The sequence below is a fragment of the Lygodium microphyllum genome, chromosome 5, assembly GCF_053477565.2.
Source record: "Lygodium microphyllum isolate KBCC chromosome 5, Lygodium_microphyllum_v1.1.10, whole genome shotgun sequence".
Taxonomy (NCBI): Eukaryota; Viridiplantae; Streptophyta; class Polypodiopsida; order Schizaeales; family Lygodiaceae; genus Lygodium; species Lygodium microphyllum.
In genome coordinates, this window is record NC_141139.1 from 174,725,078 (window position 1) to 174,738,789 (window position 13,712).

The 13,712-nt window shown below is 45.3% G+C and overlaps 1 protein-coding gene and 1 pseudogene across 6 annotated transcripts in view; one reads left to right on the top strand and one right to left on the bottom strand.

The window, feature by feature from the left end:
- Positions 1 to 13,712, bottom strand: part of LOC148036708 (molybdenum cofactor sulfurase-like) — a 126,478-nt gene that overhangs the window by 13,287 nt on the left and 99,479 nt on the right. The window lies entirely within an intron of this gene.
- LOC148036709 (uncharacterized) lies at positions 5,969 to 10,373 on the top strand (annotated as a pseudogene).

Below are 13,712 nucleotides of genomic sequence, written 5' to 3' on the forward strand. Positions count from 1 at the left end.
ACTTGTAAGTATATACACACAAAGATTAAAGGGACTTTACATCCGAAGGGACTTTACACCCAACAGTGTTGACACTTTTCCTTTATTTCCTAACCGTGCGTCGAGCTCCCTTTCCCCAACCCTTTATGTTCCGAACTTGGGCTTTCCACTCCTCTCAATTTATGGCCTTACTAGACTTGGTACCTAGGTTGTCTTCACTGAGCAAGCTATTTGTATTGAGGATTCTTCTACAAGGACTGTTATCGTGACAAGTTGGTAGAAGAGTAGGCTTTAAAGGCTCCATTCCCCTTCTCTTATGTAGGGTCCTCTGAGGTAGTTATCTCTTGCTACCCTTGTTCCCGCTTGTGCACCATATTTTCCACAAGTTCCTTCCTACCCCCTACCCTCTCCTCCAATGATGCCCTCATACCCCCCATCCCTTTCCAAGAAAAACAATCTCTGTGATGCGGTTGTAGATTTCCTGGCCCCTAGTGTTTCAGAGGGGGTTTCCCAAGATCCTGAGGAGCTTCTTCATCAACAGTCTTCATCGACGAACTTCGCCGACATTGGCATTCCTCTTGCCACCCCAAGATCTGTTTCTCCCTTGGCCTTCCGCCACATCCAATATTGGAGAGGGGTGGTTAGCAATCATGTTTGTCATGCCTTGTCATCTGCTACCTATGAGCCTCAATCTGAGTTAGACGAGAACTTTTGGAGCTCCGACGGGTCTATCATGTGTTTTGATGGGGGAAGCTACTCATTCTAGAGTGGCTATCTGGGTGCATTTCTTTTGTTTGTCGAGTTCTACTGTGTTTTCCATGGGCAGTTTTGGCATTTCCCAGGCTATCCACACCTGGCAGACATTTTCCTTGCCAGTCAGCTTTTTCTATGGCCACCTATCTTTTTTTCTAGCATTTTCCCAATGCGAACAACATTGAATGCTGGTCACCCAAAATTTATGACATTTATTGAAGCGAGTCCACCAGTTTAGGGCATTTATGGCTATTTATAGCATGCCCATCCCACACTTGGCAAATTATCTCATTCAGTTTTCTTCCTCTCTGGCAACTGCCACTCCGACTCCATCATCTTCCTCTGATGCTGCCATCATCATCAGCTTCGTCTCGTTCCCTCACTAAGGCTGTGGGCTGTGTGTAAGGACCAATCAGTCCATCATCATTGTATCAGCATTTTTCTTCAATCAATGCAATATTCTTCCCTCATCTTCTGCTTCCTCTGTGTGTGTGTGTGTGTGTGTGTGTGTGTGTCTTCCATTTCGCACTCTCATAGATGCAACAAGCATGCATATAATTAACTAAGGCTTAATTAAATATTATATATAATATGTCTTTCATCGTCCATGTTTTTCATAGTCTCCTCCCTCAAGTAAGACTAACAAGCATAACAGTCACCTATAACCTTATCATTGGTATTAAAGCCTGCAATTGATATAGGACAGAGGGAATGATCAGTTGACAGGCCATGACTAGAATTTTTTCTGCCATAACTGCATAAGTTGCAGCTATTACTGTTCAAAAAGCAAACCAAACCTCTCAGATGAGCAGCACATCTCCAACAAAGTCGCATAACTTCATTTAAGGCCTTGAGCAGAAGCTGACTGGGTCTCAGCCTGCCATGTCAGGAAGCAGGCTGCCATAACTACATAAAAATGTGCAGGTTACAGCATCAACCTGGTCCAAAACAGCTGTCTCTTGCCACACACACATTCAAGACTGCTGGAAAATGCTACAGCAGTTGCCAAGTCAGCATTTCTAGGACAAAGCAGCCCAAGAACAGGAAGGAGATTTTATTTACAGGTTTCCAGCACTGAGAAAATTCACACACTTTTGCTGAAAACACAGCATCACATACATATACTTACCATGCAAATTGAGAGTAGGAAGAGAAGGGAAATTAGCCTGTCCTCATGGCTGATCTTTAGCACATTGACATGGCTTTTCTTCTTGACCTTGAAGTGGAAGAAGAGCTTCAAAAGAAGTACTTGAATGAATTTACATTCTCCTGTCTTTAACATAGCAGTGAAAGAAGAGGGAAATCAAAGAGACAATTTGCAAAATAGGAGTAGGCGTGAGTGGTGGGCAGCATGTCTATTTATAGAAGTGTGGATCCTCCTAAATTAGGGTTTGGCTTATAGGACACAAAAACTCTCTAGGGACATCCCTTTCATTTTCCCCCTAGGGCACAGATTACTTGATAGTCCAAAAAAAAAGGGTTCAATGCACCCTTTGCCTGATGCCCTCTTGCTTTGGAATGGAATGCCTTGGAGTGAAAGAAAAATTGGGCTTGAACTATCTTGATTGTCCCTTCTTGGCTCCAATTTTGGGCCTAAGAGAGGGTGTCGGGATAAAAATGAATTAAACCAATTAGCTCTTAGCCTTGAAACTCAAAAGTACCAAACTTTCATTAAAAAGAAACACAATCCTAGAGTGTCTCCCCCCCGATTTTTTCACATCTCATTTTCAAGTAAAAACGCTCCTGTCGTTGTGCGCGTTGCTGCTCCACCCCTGCCACCGCACCAACTCCCCCGCCGTCTATCTCGCCTACTCCCCCACCTTATGTTGCCTCCGCCTCTGCCCGCCTGCTCACTAGCACAACCCCCCCAGCACTGTCTCCACCTCACCCACGCCACTTGCTGCTGACCCCCCCCCCCCCCCCCCCCCCGGTGGCCAACTCCCCCCCACCTAAACCTGCCCTATCCTCCCATCTGAGGGCCTGCTTCCCCCGCCCCTCAGCCCTGACCCCCACGCCCCCTCCGCCATGTTCTTCCACCTTTTCTGCACTACGACCCAAGCCCTGTCCAACAGGCCCAACACACGCGTCGTGCCCATTGCGAGCCGGCACACAGTGGGTCCAACACCTCCCCCACCGTCCAGAAAAACATTCTCCCCCCCCTCCTCGCCATCCACCTTCCTCCTCTCCACTTGCTCCCTCCCTTTGCAGCAAAACCCCCCCCCACTTCGGCAACGCAACAGGGTGAATGGTAGGTTCTCAGCAGGGACACGCAATGGAAACCTCTGGTCAGACACCGATGCATTCTACGAGTGCCCCCCAATCAAACACCTTGCGCGTCATCCTCTCTGAGGAATAGCTCTTTGCCGTCCGTGCCACAAAGCTAGAGCTTAAACAAACAGCGATCTTTGGTCATGTAGTAGGACACTCCCCATCCATGGCCCAGCTTCGAGATTGGCTTCACTCCACACTGCGCATCGGCACAATGCAGATAGTGAAGGCGGTTCTAATGGGTCAAGGAATCTTCATGGTACAACTCACCTCAACAGACGCAGCACGTGAGCTACTCGCTAGCTCACCCTATACCTCCACAAAGGGGGTCATCCACATGGTTCCTTGGTACAGTGGCTTCACAGTGGAGGCATTCGCACTCCACAACAGTTTACTTAGATACCCGGTCACCCTACTCTTCCCCAAACTGGCGATAGAGTATTGCCAGCTTGTGGAAGACTTTGGACAGCTCTTCGGCATTGTCCTTCTAGCCTGTTTCGCGAAGGCAGTGACAGCCGCAGGAGTCCGAAAAGTATGGGTGGCAATGAAAGAGACAAAGAATATACCACAATTTCAAGAGATCAAGGCAGGCGGATACTCCTTTAGGGAGCAGGTCATTGTGACTGGGCAACTAGGGCAATGCCTGCATTGCCATGACTTTGGGCATCTGGTAGCAGAGTGCACGCGCTTCGGAGCTAAGGCGGCTCCGCTAACAGGCCCACAGGTGGACTCGAACAACTTTACACGGGTCCAAGGACGAAAGAGAGGGAGACTGCAGGGGGGTCGCAGTCAGCCCCTCATACACAGCCACGGCAATAGGGGGCAAGAGGGCAAGTGTCGCCCCCCCGGCAAATCACCATGCAGCCCCACTTGGCAGGACCACAAGCCTACACATCCACCCCCCACAGAGGCATAATAGGCCACCTCACTCCAGGGCCCACATCCCCTATCCCCCCCCCTCTCCAGAGCTATCAGTCCCCCCCCCCCAAACACCCGCCGTATACTTCCGACCAAGCCACCATCCCTCCATCCTCCCCTCCCCACCATCACCCCCGTCGACCAACCCCCCTGATCCCCACCCAATACAGGTGACCCCTCCCCTCCACCCACAGGAGGTGAGGAGCCCCATACACGGACATCCTCCACTCACCGGCAATCTAGTCCCCCCTCCCCCTCCCCACATAGCACCAACTCATCCGTCTATGTAGCATATCACACTTTCCCGAGATAGGCGCAGCTGCTACCACAGGAGTTTTTTCGCAGTGGGCCATGGTCTTACCTGAGAGTTGCGCAGCGCGAAGAGTTCCAGGTACCCTTGGAGGTGGGAATCTTTGTGGTACGCAACTCAAGGAGCGGCAAGGTCCATCTACTAGCACCAACAGATGGACCAATGTCACAAGACTGTGACAACTATTACCTTTTTTGCTGATTTCTTTATTACTACTTTATTTGGTTTTTCTTTTTGGAAGGATCCCTCTTGAAATCTAAACGCCTGAGTTGCATGGCCAGTGTGTGAAACAGACAGGAATGTCTAGTGAGTCAAGACTGGACAGTTAAGGTCCAGTACAAGTCTGGAAGAGACTGATGGCACTGTAGATTGACAAGCCTGGAAGAGACTTGTGAAAGTGTATATAGACAAGTGTGCTGAAGAACTAGCCTGGAAGAGACTAGTTCAAAGTGCAAATTAACAAATCTCCAAGAGATTAGTCCATGTGGGGTCATTAGTGGAAATTCACTTTCAGTTGAGCTACATTACAAATTTGAATGTAGCCATAGTTTGCAAAGATGGTCAGAAGACTAGTGGGGATGCAATGGAAGCAACTCCTAAAATTTAGGGAGTTACTATTTTTGGACCCCAAAATCTGTTCGCATCATTATCTTCGTTTTTGCACAAGGATTAATCCTCTGGTCTGTACCGAGGTCAAATTTTGCACCGATCATGGAGAATTTTAGACCAGAAGGCTAGAACGGGAAACACCTTCCATTGCTGCCATTTGGCACAAATTTGTGCACTTTCCTCTTTAAAAAGGGGCTGGCGTGCAGTTTCTTGGGCTTTTAGGGGGGGCTCATTTGAAAAAGATGGATAGTTGCTGATGGAGAGTTATTGAGAGCTTGCCTACCTTGTCTATGATGCACAGAGGGTTGAGCTTGCTCCCTACTCTCTCTCTCTCTCTCCCTGACACTTATGGTTATGCCCCAGTCGAGGGCCTTTCTTCTGATTCATGTAGAGTTGTGTGGGAATATGCTGTTTTTGCATGAGGCAAGAGCCTCCTCTCTCCAGGAACAGGAACAGTTGTTTGCTGCCCCCAAGCAGGAACAGGTGAGGGTGGTAACCTCACCAAGCAAGTGTCCGAAACAGCACTAAATCAGTACTGATTTTGGACTGTTCAGAGGTTATTTCAGAGCCCAATTGATGTCAGAATCAAGGGGCACTTGGCACAAATGATGGAGAACAGTACAGGGAACAATATGAGCTGAAAACAGGTTTCAAAACAGGTCTGAACCAGTAATTACAGCGGGCTGAAATGGTCAATTCTGCATTCCAACCAGAAGTTTAAGACTTGGGCAGAGTTTCCCCTCTTGGTCAACTTGTTTTTGGGTCAGTAATTGTACTGTTATGCTGCCAAATTTCACCCAGAATAGGTGAAAGACAGCCCATTGTACTTTCTCTCTTTTTACAAATAAAGAAATACCGCAAGGGGCGCCTGATGACTTAGGGGCCAACAGGGTGTCTGTGTCGCAACAGGAGCATTCTAGCTTCCTGTATGTCTTCTTGATTCTGTGTCTTTAAGTTCAGGTAAAGTGGGCGACTGTGAATTGGGTGAAAGCATTTATGAATTTTGGTTGTACACTACCGCCCTTTCCAGTGAACAGGCCGGTTACATGGTTCCATTGCCGGGACCGAATCACTTTTTCCCTAAAGAGTGAGCCAGGGTTTGTTTGGGTGTAAGACACAGAATTGTGTATTATGGCTGATAGAAAGGAAGACACCAGAGAGAAAGTGTCTTCATCACAGGAGATCCCTGTTGTTCATGAGGTGGGAGAGTCTTCTAGACCTCCACAGTTTGTTACTCCTCCTATTATGGTTGAGCCACAAGTTCTTACGGCTTCTTCTATGGATGAAGACATTTTCAAGACTCAATTAGTTGCTACTATGAGTATGTTTACTCAAGTGATGCAGAATCCAAGGTTTTTGGCATTTTTGCAGCCCTCCCTTCCTTTACAGCAAGTTGGGCAATCTGTAAAGATTTCGGATCCAGTAGAGGTCCAAGATAAGGGTAAGCATGCTGCAGATTCAGTGGAAACACCAAGGCAGCTTGCGGAGTCAATGGAGACTCCAAGATTGGTTCCGACTGTCTAGGAACAGGTGGCGGAAACACTAGTTACACAGGCATTGCCAGTTCAGCTCACCACTCTACAGCAGCCAAATGTTGGTTTAAATGGACAGGGAAACAGTTTTCAGGCTTTACCACAGGTTTTCCCACCGACCTCTGTACATCCTGGGTACTTTGGAGGTGGATCTGTATTTCAGAGTATGGCTGGTTATGCGCCTGGAAACCAGATTTATGTACCAGGAATAGTGTTTGGGGGTACACAGGATTTTATGACAAACCCCATGTATGGCAATATAGGCATGCAGCCTGGATTTCAGGGTGTTCAGGGCAGTTTTGGCATGCCACAAGGCACTTTTGGTATGGCTGGTTATCAAAATCAGCAAGCAAGTATTGTGTCTACAAGACCCTGTAGTCAGTGGTCCGGCAACTTTCATGCCACCCGTTAGTGTTCCTATGTTACAGGCATATCCTACGGACCCTTTGATGGCTCATGAGAAGCCAAAGCCATACAAGGAAGGTGGTGCAGCCGTACAGTTTGACATCTTTCGAGGATTTGAAGATAGGACTAAGGCTCTCTCTTTCTTACAGCAGTTTGATGCCACATTTGCAGGAGGGAACTTTACAGATCCTTCTAAGGTCCGGAAAGCTGTCACCTTTCTTAAAGACAATGCTAGTCAGTGGTGGACTACACTGTTGATGCAAGGACAGCTCCTGCCACTTGGACTTACTTTAAGCAAGTATTTGCTTCTGCTTGGTTGACCAATGAATTTGAGATCGATGTTATGTCAGCTTGGCACAATTTGGATGCATCTAAATGCAAGGATCTGGAAGACTATAACAAGAAGTTTTGGGAGGCTTTGCTTCCAGTCACTTCTTACAGGGTTCTGCCATTGATCGAGCAGATAGAGAAATATTGCTGCGGGCTGCCTAAGGAACTCCGGAATTATTGTACAAAGACAGGTCACCACTTTGACGCAGTTAATTGAGAATGCCAGCACAGGAAATGCATTATTGTTGGGACAGTCAAGTGGTTTTGGGGGCAGCATTAAACAGGACAAATCTGAGAAATTTTCAGCAAAGAAGCCATTTGGTAAACAGGTTTCTCAAATTTCTCAAAGCACAGGTAAACCTTGGCAGTTCAAGAAGAAGCCAGCCAAGTTCTTTGGACAGCAGTCAAAGGACCAGAAGAAACCTTTTGTGCACAAGTCTCTTGAAGAGAGAAAGGCTTTAATGGTTGAGAGGAAGTGCTTTATCTGTGAGCAGACTGGTCATATTGCGTCTAATTGTCCGGACAAGAATAAGAGACCAGCTGATGATGATAAAGAGGACAGGAAAGGAAAGAAGCCCAAACCTTCAATAGGTTTAGTGCCAAATATGCTAGGAGACAAGCCACACTCGGATGCTAATGAGCTTTGCAGAGCTTGGGGTAAAGTTAGGGATCAACATGTACTCATTTTCTTTGATCCTGGAGCTAAGGCAAACTTTATCTCACCAAAGTTGGCTTTTACTTTGGGCATCAGAGCAGATGAGATGGGCTACACAGCAGAGGCAGGGTTGGCATGTCCTGGCCACTCAGAGTCTGTGACACCCATTCTTGGGAAGCTGCGTCTTCATATACACTCTTATGTTGATGCAGAAAAATTTTATATCATGCCACTTGAAGGCTGTGATGTCTTGTTGGGAATGCCATGGATGTTCAAAAAGCATGGTGTGTTGGATGCCTTTAACAAGACACTGACTTTGGAACATAGGGGAAAGACTCATGTGCTTGATGTGAAGCTTAAAGGAGAGTTTGTACCTATCGTATCGGCTTCTGCCATTACATCTGTAATAAAGAATCATCTTTCTGCGTACTTGATTTTTGCACGTGATGTCAAGGATAATGATGAGTCGAATTTCTCTATGTTAAATAGAGACAGGTCTGCTTTCTTGTCTCAGTTCAGTGATTGTTTTTCCGACTCATTACCATCACAGTTGCCACCAGAGAGGTCTGAGGATCATGCGATAGATTTGGTGCCAGGCAGTAGCCCACCAAATAGACCTCCGTATAGGGTTAGTGCAGCCCAACAGAAAGAGATATTGAGCCAGGTGAATGAGCTGTTAGAAAAAGGGCTGATTCAGCCAAGTTCATCTCCCTTTTGCTCACCAGTGCTCTTAGTGCAGAAGAAGGATGGCTCTTGGCACATGTGCATAGATTATCGAGCGTTGAACAAGAGTACCATCAAGAACAGGTTCCCCATTCCAAGAATTGACAACATCCTTGACCGTTTGGAAGGAGCATCAATTTTCAGCAGGATAGATTTGAAGAGTGGATACCATCAGATCAGGATTAAGCGAGAGGATGTGCATAAGACTGCATTTAGGACCACGTTTGGTCTCTATGAGTTCTTGGTAATGCCATTTGGACTTACCAATGCTCCTGCTACATTTAATCGAATGATGGACAGGATTTTTCATCCATACAAGCAATTTGTTGGTACATTCTTTGATGACATGATTGTCTTTTCGAAGAATGAACAGGAGCATAGAGAACACTTGAAAGCAGTCTTTGATGAGCTTTGCAGTAATAGGTTGCTTATCAATGGCAAGAAGAGTGAATTCTTCTTGGAAGAAATCCAGTTCCTGGGGCACATAGTGTCAAAGGATGGTGTCCGAATGGATCCTGCTAAGGTTGAAGCAATTAGAACATGGCCAGATTTGAAGACTGTCCATGATGTTAGAAGCTTCTTGGGTTTGTGTTCTTACTACACGAGGTTCATCCGCAATTATGGAGAGATTGCTTCACCTTTACATGCTTTACAGAAGAAAGAAATCTCTTTCTAGTGGACACAAAAAGAGATTTCAGCTTTTAACCTTCTTAAAGAAAAGATGACTTCTAGTCTAGTGATCATTCTGTCAGATCTTAGGAAGTCATTTGTTGTCCAGTGTGATGCCTGTGGCAATAGCATTGGTGCAGTGCTAATGCAAGATGGGGGTAGTGGCTTATGAAAGCAGAATCTTGCGAGGGCCAGAGAAGACTATGCAGGTCTATGAGAAAGAATTGTTGGTTGTGATTCATGCGCTTTCTTGTTGGAAACACTACCTACTTGGGGCAGATTTTGTTGTCCAGACAGATCATCAAACATTGCGTTATTTCTTAACTCAGACTAAGCTGTCAGAAAGGCATATGCATTGGGCAAACTTTTTGTCAATGTTCCATTTTCAGATTGTGCATGTGGAAGGCAAAAAGAATGTTGTGGCTGATGCTTTGTCAAGGAAGCCACAAATTTCAGCTGTGTCAATTTCTTATCATCATGAGCTTGATGATATGAAGGAACAGTATGCTGATGATGAAGATTTTGCAAGGATCTTTGATCAGCTTGTCAATGGACAACATCATGAGCATTATCTTCTCAAGGATGGTTTCATATTGTTGCACGGTAGACTGTGTGACTATGCCATTGAGACGGAAAGTTATGACAGAGTCACTCTCCACCATATGCAGGGCATTGTGGTATTGATGCAACAGTCAAAGCAACAGAGACATTCTTTTATTGGCCTACTTTGAGAAGAGACGTGGATGCTTTTGTGCGGCAGTGTTTGATTTGCTAGAAGGTCAAGTTTGACAGGCAAAAAGCACCAAGGCTTTTACAGCCATTGCCTATTCTAGATAAACCATGGGAAAGCATAGCTATGGATTTTATCTTTGATCTTCCAAGGACACAGACAAGAAATGATGGGATATGGACTATTATTTGCAGGTTTAGCAAACAGGCTCATTTCATTCCTCTCAGGAATAAGATAAAACCAAATCAGATGGCACGTTTGTTTATGTGCAATGTTTTCAAGTATCATGGTATGCCACAGTCTATTGTCAGTGACCGTGATCCACGGATGACAAGTCTATTCTGGAGAGGCATATTTGAGAACATGGGCACAACGCTTAAGTTCTCATCGTCATTTCATCCACAGACTAATGGACAGTCAGAAGAGGCAAATTCTACTGTCTTGGATCTGCTTAAGTGCTATGTATCAGAACACAAGTCAAAGTGGGAGTAGTATTTGCCTTTGGTCGAGTATGCATACAATAATACTGTGCATTCGTCAACACGCAAAGCCCCTTTTGAAATTGTTGAAGGTGGTAAAAAGATTCCTCCCATTTTGCATACAAAGGATAAGATCTTTCGGGCTAATCAGTATGTGCAGAGTATGGGTGAAATGTATCAGAAAGTTAAGCATGCCCTTGAAAGGACTCAGGCAAAGCAAAAGAAAGTTGTTGATCATCACCGTCGTGAATTGTTGTTTTCACTTGGTGATTGGGTACTATTGCGGTTTGAAAAGTCACACTTAAAGAAGTGGAAAGGCAAGGAGAGTCTTTTCACTAAGCTTAGTATGCGATACTATGGGCCTTTTCAAGTAACAAAGAAGATAAGTGATGTCAACTATAGGCTGAAATTGCCTGACAATTGGAAGATTCATAATGCTTTCCATGTAAGTCTTCTTAGACCCTATGTGGGTGATGTGCCAGAAGATATGCCAGCTGAGGAACAGTCCGAAGTTGAGAAACTTGATGAAATTCTTGTTCCAGAACAAGTACTGACACACAAGGAAAGGAAAGTGAAAGGCAAGGTTGCTAGAAGGTATTTGGTTAAGTTTAAGAACTATCCAGCTATAGATGCTAAGTGGATGGACGAAGGTGAACTTGCAGAGTCACCTAATGTGTTGGAACTTTACCTTGAAGCATTCGCTTGCAACCTACCTTGACCCCTTGTATCTCTAAGCTGAAATAGATTGTCAAAGTGACAATTGCTCTAGAAAGAAATTATGTACAGAAACAGATTTTGTACAGGTTAACACTTATTGTGTCCATATGGTTTTCTCAGTGCTAAAGAAGTAAGTATTGCTTGCAAGAATACAATTTTTACTTCTATTGAATTGAATACATGTTGTAACAATGGTTACTCGATCGGGCATATATTCTGTGAATTGACTCAGTGGGGATATCATTTTGATGTACCGGCCACTAGATCTCTAGTCAGGGTGATATGGAGTCATCAAATGAGAATCTGCCACTATGGGGATATCATTGTGGTGTACCGGCCACTATATCTGGAAACAGTGATGTGAAGTCACATGATGATAGTCTTCCATGTTTCACAGTTAGAACATACATGTGCTAACAGTGTGTTCAGTACACATTGTTGACTGATAGCATGTATGTGTTGTACATGTGCTGTTCACTGGGTTAGCTGGAAGCATGTATGACATTCATGCAAACGAGGACGTTTGCGACTTCGAGAGGGAGGTATGTCACAAGATTGTGACAACTATTACCTTTTTTGTTGATTTCTTTATTACTACTTTATTTGGTTTTTCTTTTTGGAAGGATCCCTCTTGAAATCTAAACGCCTGAGTTGCATGGCCAGTATGTGAAACGGACAGGAATGTCTAGTGAGTCAAGACTGGACAGTTAAGGTCCAGTACAAGTCTGGAAGAGACTGATGGCACTGTAGATTGACAAGCCTGGAAGAGACTTGTGAAAGTATATATGGACAAGTGTGCTAAAGAACTAGCCTAGAAGAGATTAGTTCAAAGTGAAGATGGACAAATCTCCAAGAGATTAGTCCATGTGGGGTCATTAGTGGAAATTCACTTTCAGTTGAGCTACATTACAAATTTGAATGTAGCCATAGTTTGCAAAGATGGTCAGAAGACTAGTGGGGATGCAATGGAAGCAACTCCTAAAATTTAGGGAGTTACTATTTTTGGACCTCAGAATCTGTTCGCGTCATTATCTTCGTTTTTGCACGAGGATTAATCCTTTGGTCTGTGCCAAGGTCAAATTTTGCACCGATCATGGAGAATTTTAGACCGGAAGGCTAGAACGGGAAACACCTTCCATTGCTGCCATTTGGCACAAATTTGTGCACTTTCCTCTTTAAAGAGGGGCTGGCGTGCAGTTTCTTGGGCTTTTAGTGGGGGCTCCTTTGAAAAAGATGGACAGTTGCTGATGGAGAGTTATTGAGAGCTTGCCTACCTTGTCTATGATGCACAGAGGGTTGAGCTTGCTCCCTACTCTCTCTCTCTCTCTCTCTCTCCCTGACAGTTATGGCTATGCCCCAGTCGAGGGCCTTTCTTCTGATTCATGTAGAGTTGTGTGGGAATATGCTGTTTTTGCATGAGGCAAGAGCCTCCTCTCTCCACAAACAGGAGCAGTTGTTTGCTGCCCCCAAGCAAGAACAGGTGAGGGTGGTAACCTCACCAAGCAAGTGTCCGAAACAGCACTAAATCAGTACTGATTTTGGACTGTTCAGAGGTTATTTCAGAGCCCAATTGATGTCAGAATCAAGGGGCACTTGGCACAGATGATGGAGAACAGTACAGGGAACAATATGAGCTGAAAACAGGTTTCAAAACAAGTCTGAACCAGTAATTACAGCGGGCTGAAATGGTCAATTCTGCATTCCAACCAGAAGTTTAAGACTTGGGCAAAGTTTCCCCTCTTGGTCAACTTGTTTTTGGGTCAGTAATTGTACTGTTATGCTGCCAAATTTCACCCAGAATAGGTGAAAGACAACCCATTGTACTTTCTCTCTTTTTACAAATAAAGAAATACCGCAAGGGGCGCCTGATGACTTAGGGGCCAACAGGGTGTCTGTGTCGCAACAGGAGCATTCTAGCTTCCTGTATGTCTTCTTGATTCTGTGTCTTTAAGTTCAGGTAAAGTGGGCGACTGTGAATTGGGTGAAAGCATTTATAAATTTTGGTTGTACACTACCGCCCTTTCCAGTGAACAGGCCGGTTACAACCAAACTACGCCTTCTTCCTTCAGACTTCTCACACAAGAGATTGGACGACGACGCAAATAGAGGAGGAGGTGAAGAGCCAGGTGGTAGATCACATTTCCCAATGGATGGGAGAAGATAGACAGGCACTTTTTTCCCAGCAGTGGCCAAGTTGCATGATGGACATTAACTAGTGGGCTGGGGCCGAGGTCCCACATCTAAGCATTATCTTTCGAGCCCCTCCGCAGTGGAGAGCTCCGATAGATGTGGTCAAGTGGCCCCTGGCACAGGCGGCTTGTTTCTACCAGTGTACAGAGTCGCGCTCTCAGTCTGGTCTATCAATGCCCTAGTGGTACCACCAAGCGCATCCATCACCCCCATGGTCCATAGGGGAATGGAGTTCACCGTCTAGGATAGCAACCAAGCGTATCCACATACCTCATAGCTCCTCTTCTTCATCAGCACCTTCCACACTGAACAAATGCTTGTTCGGTTAGTCACAGGTTTCCCTATGGGTTTACATCTTGCATCCTAGAATGTGAATAGCCTCCACTATAGTGGAGCATGTGGTTCCAAGAAGTTGATTGTTCAGTAGGAGCTACAGCCTGCCCTT